Source organism: Ursus arctos, unplaced genomic scaffold, assembly GCF_023065955.2.
Source record: "Ursus arctos isolate Adak ecotype North America unplaced genomic scaffold, UrsArc2.0 scaffold_9, whole genome shotgun sequence".
Taxonomy (NCBI): Eukaryota; Metazoa; Chordata; class Mammalia; order Carnivora; family Ursidae; genus Ursus; species Ursus arctos.
Window position 1 is genome coordinate 26,724,221 of NW_026623111.1, and position 10,994 is coordinate 26,735,214.

General features: G+C 37.5%; 1 pseudogene; it reads right to left on the reverse strand.

The window, feature by feature from the left end:
• Positions 1 to 1,718: 1,718 nt before the first annotated feature.
• On the reverse strand, positions 1,719 to 6,619 carry LOC113262322 (cytochrome c-like; annotated as a pseudogene).
• Between the last annotated feature and the right edge of the window lie 4,375 nt (positions 6,620 to 10,994).

Below are 10,994 nucleotides of genomic sequence, written 5' to 3' on the forward strand. Positions count from 1 at the left end.
TAAATGTGTTTATCTAACTTTTTTCTATCTCCACTTGAATGTCTAATAGATATTTTAAGCTTAAAATATTTGAAACGTTCCTTCTTTCTTCCAGACATTGCACCAGTCATAATCTGTTTCAGGAGATGGCCAGGTCATGAGCTCCAGCGACCCTGAAATAGTGGAGCCAATCTTCAGTGTTTTGTTCCCTTCATAGAAGATGCTTTATCAGTAAGTCTGCCCCTAAAATCACCAGGAATCCATCCACTTCTGCTCAAACTCATCCTGAATCTATTCACATTCTCTGTTTATACTTCTACTCTAGTCCAAGTAACACTAGTTCTATTCTTTCACTTTGAATTTGGAAAGTATCCTCCCAATTGGTTTCTTTGATCCTACTCTCCTGTAATATTCACCTAAGATCCATTCCCCACTCACCTTAAATGCTGCTGTAACTTTCCCTCACACTTAAAAAATCCAAAATCTTTACCATGGTCCCTTGTATGAATGGACCCTGTCCTCTTCTCCAAAATCATCTTAACTGCTTTCCTCTTTATTCTCTATGCTTTTTCAGATAGGCGGCCTATGGGGTAATTAACAGAAATCTTTTTTAAAAGTTAATATTTTCCCTGTCTTCTTCATTGTTCAGCTGTCAGCTTTCTTCACCTTCTTTAATTTTTGACCATTTACTTTTGTTTGGTGGCAACCTATCGGTGGGATAAATCATAATAAGGCAATTGCTGTCAATTTCCTTTCAATTTCTTTTATATATGTAATGCATTTGGAGTGAGTAACCCAATCTTTTATTTATTTATTTATTTATTTATTTATTTATTTGACAGAGAGATACAGCCAGCGAGAGAGAGAACACAAGCAGGGGGAGTGGGAGAGGAAGAAGCAGGCTCCTAGCGGAGGAGCCTGACGTGGGGCTCGATCCCAGAATGCTGGGATCACGCCCTGGGCCAAATGCAGATGCTTAACGACTGAGCCACCCAGGCGCCCCAATGAGTAACCCAATCTTGGTCAACAAGGTGTTAAGAAATATACTGAGGGACTTCTGAGTGGAATATTTTTTTTCTCCATGGACAAAATGGAAATGAGGAGAATATTATTCCTTCCTATCTTGGAAACTGTTATATAAATAAATGATGTTTTTAAAAGTAGCAATTATACGAGTATCAGTCTAAGAACAAAAACAAACAACAAAAACCAATATGCTGGGAGAAAACATCTGGGTCATTAATGGTAAGCATCTGAACCAACTTGAAAAATTTTGGAATGTAAAATTAAGTATCTTTTCTTCCTTAATAAGAGACTATAGCAAACATCAGTTGCTGAATAATAAATCATCCTAAAATTTAGTGGCTTAAACAGCAATTTATTGTTGCTCAAGATTCTACAGGTTGGCTCTGTGGTTCCCTTGGTTTGGACTAGGCTTGATTGATATTGACTGGGCTCAAACAAGCATTTGTTACCAGTGGGAGATCCTGCATTGTGTGAATGGAAGTCTCAGTTCTTGGATTCCTTACGAAGGTTTATGTAAGAATCACGATCATCAAGGCAACCAGAAGGAAAGTAGGAAGCACAAAGCCATTTGTTAAGGACAGTACACTCTCAAGACAGGAGTGCAGGAGGGTCCAGAGGTGGCAACTGCCCCGGGGTTGGGTGCCTTTTCTTTTTTTTGTTTGCACAGGTCATGGGTCATAGCTAGGGCGATCTCCTCCTGAGGTTGTTTCCCGTCATCTAAGGGACTCCTTCTCCTGGACAGGACGGGGAGTATTTGGCCCTACAAGGTTCTTTCCAGAACTGTCATGGCCATCTTCACCTATGGTGGGAGGAGAGGGGGTCAAAACTGCAATGTAAATATATTATAATGAAGCTATAGGTAATTGTAGGACACAGGCTGGAAAGGGAGTGTGTGCTCTGTACCTGCTGTTCTTGGTCTGATAATCCTGGGAGGTGGGAAACTACAAACCAATGTTTACCACCACCTTTGTCTCTAGCTCATGTCTAGCTCGTCTGCCAGTCTGTCACATCCGTGGTCATCTAACAGGTCAGTTGCAGTTCAGCTTAGCTCATCTTGGCCCTTAGCTGTGGCAAATGAACTGAATCAACTAAGTTCCACAGAATTTTTATCCTCCAACAAAAGTCCTACCCTGGGCTTGTTCTCATGGAAGTGCAGGATTCTCAGGAACATGAGTTGAGTGTCAAAGTCTGACACAGAACAGACACAAAGTCACTTGCACCATATTCTCCTGGCCAACGGACGTTATAAAGCTAGTTCAGATTCACAGAAAGGGGAAATAGACTCCACCAATTGATGGAAAGAGTTGGAATATCATTTCTCAACAGACAGGGTGGAGCATGGCAGTCACGTTTGTAATCAATTTATCAGGGTTATTGTTGCCTGTGACTTGCCACAGAATGACCTCACACTAGCAACTTTGTATTTCTTCCCTATTCCCTGGGCAGTTCTTTCCTTGGCTCTTGCCATAAGTGATTCATTACATTTTTAAGTTTGCCATTTAAATGTTATTTCCTCAGAAACACTTTCTGTATAATTTCTCAAGTAGCCCTATTCTCTCCATCACCAGTTATTCTATTTCCCTCATTAGGATATAAGCTCAGTGAAGCTGGAGATTTTATTTGTTCTTGCCAACACTTTATGTATGTCTTATTTTATGGCAAGTACTCGATGTCTTTTGGTTGGTTGAATGAATAAAAGAATAAATGTACAATCACTGTAATAAGTGGAGTGAATTTTTATTGACCAAATCTGTTTTATGTGTTCAAGAGAGTAGAGTTTATTATTACTAGTTTAGGAAAAGGTAATGGGGGAAAAAAAACACCATGAATCTCAATCCATTTTGTCAGTCTTTCATCAATTTGTGCATGTAAACATATAATACATATGTATATATATTTATATAATGCATATACATATAATAATGATTATATATGCATTCATTATTATTATTTTGACAAATTGGAACAAATAAATCCTGTGCTTTTCTACTTCTATGATATTGTCTAAACATTTTTCCCTGCATGGAGTATGTTTATACCATTTCTGATTTTCAATAATGTATCCTCTTTTATTGACTATATCAAATGCCATCTCTTCCAAGAAAAGCTTTTGGCGTTCAACCAGGTATGTTGGCTTCGTCCATTAGATCGCTCTACTGCTGGCTTTGTATCTCTATTATGGTACTTGGCTTACAATGTCTTTTCAGCTATCCTTTATTATGTCCCTAGAAATTCTCTCTCTCTTTTTTTTTTTTTTGAAGATTTTATTTCTTTGACAGAGAGGCAGCCAGTGAGAGAGGGAACACAAGCAGGGGGAGTGGGAGAGGAAGAGGCAGGCTCCCAGCAGAGCAGGGAGCCCAATGCAGGGCTCGATCCTAGGACCCTGGGATCATGACCTGAGCCGGAGGCAGACACTTAACCAACTGAGTCACCCAGGGTCCCCTGACCCTAGAAATTCTTATGCAAGTGTCTGAAAGTTAAAGTCTGTCTTATTCTTTCACTTACTATTATTTTCTACATGTATATGAAAAATTATCAATAAATATTTCTTTACTTGAATTAAAGCATGCGATTATTCTACCTTATATCATAGGATAGGTATCCGATTGAATCTAGAAACTAATTATAAGATAATATGCGGAGATTTTTTTTCTTTATTGAGTTTGACTCTGCTACTTATCACTTAATAAAGTCCCTGTGTGATCTCTAAATGAGCAGCTTACCTTTTGTAATTTTGCAACTATATTGCTTAGGCACATCAGTACAATAACCTAGACTGTTTCTTCCTATCAATTGTTCAAAGCTTGTTCCATGTCTCGGCTTCTGTTGGCTTTGTCTCCTTCACTGTATCTTATTTCCCATTGTGCTGCCTTCCAATCACTGAATTCCATTCCCACTGGCTCACTGCTGGGACCTCTTTTTTCCCAATCTCCCAGAACCTTCCAAGATAAACACCTTCAATTACAACCACTCCTCACCTCTTCAACAGAGGCCCCTAACAATAAACAACTTACTCAATACGTAGTTGAAAAATAATTCTCAGATGAGCTTAGTGTAACAGAGAACTGGGATGTAATATGGCTTTTACTCTTTGAACTCCCATTAGTTTCCACATTGTAAAGAACTAGACCCCTTAATATTGCCCATAAGTGTAACTTCAGCAGTGTGATATCTAGCAAAGCAATGTTCTGTAATATTAAATATATTTCGTCGTTGTACTAAGAAACTACTTCAATAGCACAGTTACTGAAATACCACTATGATGTCAACTTAAATGAATTCGTAAACAACAAACACTTTAAGAAAACACCAGAACATATTTTTGTGTGATTTTGTGTTTCATTATCTTAGGCCTTATCCCATAATTTACAAATTTGTGCTGATGACGTATATCCGCTACTTCAAGCCTTCTAAGGAGTTGGCAAAGTATCCTTACCAATCATACATACACGGTAATGCTACAGTTGTGTTTTTGAATGGCTGTTTAGAAGACCATCCTGAATTATAACTTAGTCTGACTTAGTAAAGAACTCACGAGTTTGCTACTATATCTTCACACTGAATTTCGAAAACATCTGACCTTAGCATCGATAAGATAATCTATAAAATATGGGAAACATTAAATATTCTTTATTTATTATTATACATAACCACACACTAAAATGCCTTTCATTAAACAAAAGGCAACATTTTAGAGGCAGGGAATTTTAATTATATTGGCATGCTTAAGATGGGAAAGATAAAGTGGACATTGCCAGCTTACCTTCAGTCCTTATCTGTAACGGACGAACAAACGCAACTTGAAACACAGCAGAGTCTTGTTGTCCTATCAGACAGTAAAGAGATTTCCTTAGTATTTAAAGTATTTAAATATATTAATATAACCAGTTATATAAATCTAAATATAAGACCAGTCTCCTACAGGTTTAGACATGGCATTTACCATTTCCGTGAAAAGCTGAACATTACAAATCAATTCCAATCATATTGTTAGAAGGGGAAAACAGTGACAATTACTTGCTGAACCAGAATTTCTACCAAAGTTCAAAGAGCTGATCAAATTCATTTAACCACAAGTCAATCTTATTTAAATCAGGACTGTCCAAAAGAAATATTCTATCAGCCATTCATGATCTGAATCCTGGTGTATGAGGTCAATTGAAATACGGTACGCAAGTCATGAGAAATTTTTGTTTTGTAATAAATAAAACAGTGGCCAACTATTACTACCGTAGTAGTTTTGTTGTTGTTGTTGTTGTTGTTGTTTTTTGAGGTAAGCTATCAAGTCTGCTTTCCCTGTCTTCTTAATGCCAGTGAAGACCAGTTTTGTTTCGGGGGTGTATTTCTTGGGATTCTCCAAATACTCCATCAGTGTCTCCTCTCTTCAGGTGATGCCTTTGTTCTTGTTGGCATCCAGGTAAGAAAATCCAGGGGCCTGACTTGTCTTTTACCCAAATAAACCATGGAGTTTTGGTCCTATCTCGTGCTTGCCTCCCTTTTCCAGAGTATGGCACTGGACACACTTCTGGACAAAAATCTTCTTGCCCTTGTCAACATCACTTATTTTTAACAAAGAAGCCTGCTCACAATCCAGATGTCTCACTCTCTTGAGAAACACCAGAACATTTTATGTTTCAATTTGAGTATTTATATAATGCATTTAGAAAAATGTCCTCTTAAATTGTAAGTCGTTTTAAAGTTGAGGAGTTGAAAAGTAGGTTCCCAGTATACACAATTCCAAGAAAGAGAGAATTTAGGAATTTCCATGTGTAAATAGACTCTAAACCTAGGCAAAAAGATGAGGTTGAAAATGTGCATTGACTTCCCCATTCTGTCTCTTACCTTCCCTGCCCTACACACCACACACTGGCCTACATACTTCTCGTTCATGACAAGTCTTCTACTCAGGACCTAACAAAGATTTAAATGAATAATAAAAATCTTAGTTTTTCCATGCCATCCAAATATTATTTTGATACAATTGAGAGACAAACAGGTGCTAAATATTATTAAAAAAAAAAAAAAGTACCATGGAAGGATTAAGAAGTTTTTCTTTGTGTCTGGACAGAGACCTCATGGTCTCTCCTTTGCATTTGCATTTCTCAATGGAACTCATTGTTTATTTGTCCTATTTATTAGCTGCTAGCTGCACTGTACAAACCACTGGAAACCCATAGTTTTGCTTTCTTCTTTATTACTAAAAGTCGTGTGGGTAAGCATGTGTATGAGAGAGACAGACCGAGTTTGGAGAGGGTAAGAGAAGAGGAAGAGAAAAAAAAAGGTTGAAAGACTTTAACAAAATCTACCCCAACACAAGTAAAATTGAAATGTCAGAAAAGTAGAACATACTATAAACTATATTGTGAAGTTGTGAAAGAATAAAAAAGTCTATTTTGGGATAGTTGTTCTCCCTCCCTCCCAACGTCTCTCTCTCTCTTTCTCCCTCTTCCCCCTCTTCCTGTTTCTCATACACACACATACACACACACACACACATGCACACACCACTCACAAACTTCCATTCACGAAATGGAGGACCAGAATGCCCAGAGTAGATCTGATCATTGTGATATCTTGCTGGTGATATTACTGTTTCTTCAAAGTTCCCAGCCATATGTCCCCTATCCATTGTTTCCCTCAGAGCTCGATTACAACCTCTGGGAGATTATTTCTTTTTCTTTACTTTCCTGGAAGACATCTGGAGTGAGCATAAAGAGCATGGGGAATATATCCTCCATGGGGGTGGGACTCTTTTCTAGCCTCTTTTTTGTCCATAGAATATTGGCAGGCCAAAATGTTAAGTCAAATAATCCAAGTCTCTTTTCATCTGGGGTGGTGGCTCTGTTGGCAGTATAATGCTGTAAAACTGTAATGGACTTTTGTATATATTAATTTTATTACTGTAAACTTAATGTCTCATTGTTGCATCCATGATCCTTTTCTATAAGCAAGTCTATCTCTAAATTAGATTATAGGTTCATTAAATCTTCTACATAAGAGGTACATCCTTAGCTTCTTTTCTCTGAGCCCTTTTGTCCAACTGGAAAGAATTACTGGGTGTTGCTTATTTAATTGGTTTCAACAAGAATATGAAGGTTACACTCTTAATTTTTTTTTTATTAAAGGCTGAGTTCTAATTGGCCTTTGTCACTCAAAACATGTCTCAATTTATCTCTTATAAATTGGATATGAGAAAGATGTAACATCTTTTAATCCTGCAAATCCCAGAATTTCTGGATTTTCTCTCTTCTTTTTTAATATTTCTTGTTAAATGACCAGTCCCTTTATACCTTATCTTTCTCTCATAGTACTATTTTCAGATGCAAGTAATAATGGTTGAGGAAGACGGTAGTTTGCTAGTAACATGCCCATGTGGCCATTTGCTTAATCAATTGCCTTTTAAGTACTTGCAGGCAATCATTTTACCAAATAGTTTGTCTCTGCATTTCATTCAGCCTGTAGGAAATTCCTTTCAGCCTAAAGCCTAACCCCAAGGCAAAAGCCAAACTGTTTAAAAAAAACAGTTATCTATTTCTGGTTACTAATTTATTAGTAAGCTTTTACTACGCTAAGCGTAGCATCAACAGATCTGAAAGTTTCAGAATGTTAGTGGGGGGAAAATGTTTACTTCTTTTTCTCGTTACTTGTTAGGTACAAATGGTCTCCTTCCCTGTTCCACCTCTTCTGTAATTCAGAGTCTGGGAGTGAAAGAGGCAGCACCTTCTGAGTACATGTTGGCCTGATGGCAGAGAGAAGAGAGCTGTAGCAGAACCATGAATTGGCTCTTCGATCTTTTTACTCAGAATTTTCAAGTGTTACTTTCATTCAGGTTTCATTACCCCAAGTGTTATGGACTGAACTATGCTCCCTCCCCCCAAAATATTGAATCCCTAACTCCCAGAGTGATTGTATTTAGAGATAGGGCCTTTAAGGAGGTAATTTAAGTTAATCGTCACAAATGTGGGGACTTGAGTCTACCATGACTGGTGTCCTTACAGGAAGAGAGAGAGACCAAAGAGGCACGCACACATAAGAAGAAAGGCCAAACATGGACACGGTGAAAAGGCAGCTGTCTGCAAGCCAGAGGAAGTCTCATCAGAAACCAAACCTGCTGACACTTTGATCTTGGATTTCTAGCCTCTTGAGCTGTGAGAAAATAAATTTCTGATGTTTTAGCCTCCCAGTCTGGGGTGTTTTGTTAGGGCAGCCTAAGGCCATTAATGCAACAAGTAAGTAAGTTATATGCCCAGCCTGACAGCAGTGGGATGGGGAAGAATATTCTTCTCCATGAAGTCAGTGAATATTATATGGTGTTAAGCAGAAATATATGAACCACGTTAGTGGAGAACAGCAATCATTGTGAACAATAATGCTATCTAGTTTTTTGGTGGTTAATGATGAAGAGAAGAGGCCAGTTCTAAATGTGGTTCTAGTTTTCATTCATCTAGTGTTTTAATTCTGACTGGCCTTTATTATCTGAACTAGTTTAATGAAGTTCTAAGCCCCTAGTATTTGTGAGCTTTTTAATGTAGTAAAAATGATTGAAGTAAAACAAAACAAAACAAAAAGGATTTCAAAACAAAAACTAGGAAATTATACTTTTAATGATTCAAATGCAAAATTATTAAGAACACATTTCAAATCTGTAGTTATTAATATGGAACATTAGCTGTGAAAATGTGAATTATAGATAAACCTTTGTTTGGATTAGATGCATGACGTCTCCAATATTAAAGAGTCTTAGATGCTGTGTTCATATTTTAATACTTAATGTGTCGTTTCCTATTTGTAATCAAAGGTATGTAAATATCAGTCAGTTATGGTCCTTATCCTTCATGAATGTTTTGATCTTAAAGAAGAGAAAAAAATCTTAAATTAAGAAGATTGAGTAATAAAAGCAGAAACAAGAGATAGGTAAGATAGATCTTCAGAGGTGGTAAAGATGGGAATTTCAAGAAGAAAGGAATAATGAAAACTAAAATAAATCATAAGACTTTCTTTCACTGATTTAAGTAGAAGTAACAGGCTGCTATTAACTACTCCTCCATCTTAAAAAAACTTACACTGGTTAATTCAGTTTTACAAATACTTGGGGGTGGGAGTGAGTGGTACTTCTCTTCCCCCCACACTTTAACTAGGGCATCAGAGTACCAACTGCTTTCTCTTCATCCTGACCTTACTGGCACCCTGCGGCACTGTGATGGTAATTAGCTTAAGGCAGGGGTCAGAGGGGGCCACAAATGGTCTATATTTATAAGGTCTAAATAGCCATATACTGCCATATATAAAGGTGAGCATGTATATCTGATTATACACTTTTGCTATTTCAGAACTTGCTTCTAGCATTGAGGGTTGTGGTTTGAAATCTTGGCATGTGAACAGAAAAGCCTTCACGAAACTATTTCAAAAGCGTTGCTGAGGTTTAGTAGAAGCTCCAGATTCCCTACGGATTCTCCCGAGGTATTGCACCTCTGTGTTTATCCGATTTCCATAGTGAACTTCCTCAATACTTTTCTTTTGAAAAAAGATATCCATAGTTGAAATGTGTTTGAAAACCATGCACGAAACTCCTTAGCTTAACATTCCAGATTTTTGTGGTCTGTTTCCTTTGCCTTCCTCCTTGTACCCATCTGAAACAACCTTGAGACATTCCCTTAATTTCATTTGAAATGATTCCTTTGCCTGGATACTTTCTTCCACCTATAACCTCCTCACTTTATACCACAGCACTTATCACACTGTCCCACGTTCATTTACTTAGCAGCTTGGAGGAAAAGTCCCAAGTGACCATTGAGCAGGGATGTAGGGACAAATTTGACGGTCGGGAACATGCTTCATTAGTAGCAAGGAGGTTTTTAGGGTCTAGATAATAAGTAAGAAGCAAATGTGTCTTCCATGGCCAATTCTCCACTAAAAGCATTTAAACCTGGATTAAATTGTGAGATGTAAGTGATGGTTCTAAAACCTCAGGAGCTCAGCTTTGTCTTGGCTGTTGCGTATATTCTGCCTGACCTTGGCCCAGATGGCTACTAGTTTAAGCCTCGATCTGTACGGTATTTTATGATTTCAAAGCAGAGGGGCTCAGAGACTGAAAAGTGAGGCTCAGAGAAGTCAGCACAATGTGGTATTAAAAAAAAAAAAGAGGAACCTTAAAACATCAATTGATCTTTCCTCCTATGTCTAAATTGGATAGTCCCTAAATTATCTCCTGTTTCTCAGCATCTCACAAGAAATAAAATTCTATGGACTGTATGGTTCTCTGACTAGAGATCTCATTAGAAATCTACAGACAGAAATCTCTTCTTCATGTCTCTCATTTTAAGCCGAAGTTATTTCTAGCTTCAGTGAAGATAGCAAACAGCTGTTCATCTTCTTTAGGCTCTCCATACATTTCACAACAACTCGATTAAACAGTCCTTGCTGTCTCTACCTTGAGCCCATATCCGATTATATTTTATTATTATTTTAGGAGTGGCATTTATCTTACGCAATTAACCTCTTTTTCATATTAATGCTGTGTGTCTCTCCACAAGGAGTTTTGTAGGTCATAACGTAAGCCAGTGCATCATGAAGATGAATTGCTACGAGTAGGGGGAAAAATAGCAAAAAGTAGGATTGACGAATAGCGAAAGAAAATGGTTAGGTCAGGCCAGCTAATGAGCCAAGAAAGTGAGAAAATATATTTACAGACTTTTTTTTCCCCCTTATGCATCTACAAAGTATCTTCATTAAACAACCTGGGCTCAGTAATGTGTAATAGGGAAAAAATGCTGAGAAATATTTTACTTCCCCTAATTATCAATTTTACCCTGGCAACCATCTATTAAAACTACAAATAAAAAAGAGCATGATTTGTTTCTCCTACAGTTGGCTGAATATAGTTACATTAAAAATAAAGTGCTATTGACATTAACTTCAGAAGATAAAGATCCAAAGCAGTGATTTAACCAGAAAGTGATTAAATTCTGTGGCTATATATGATGGGGCCT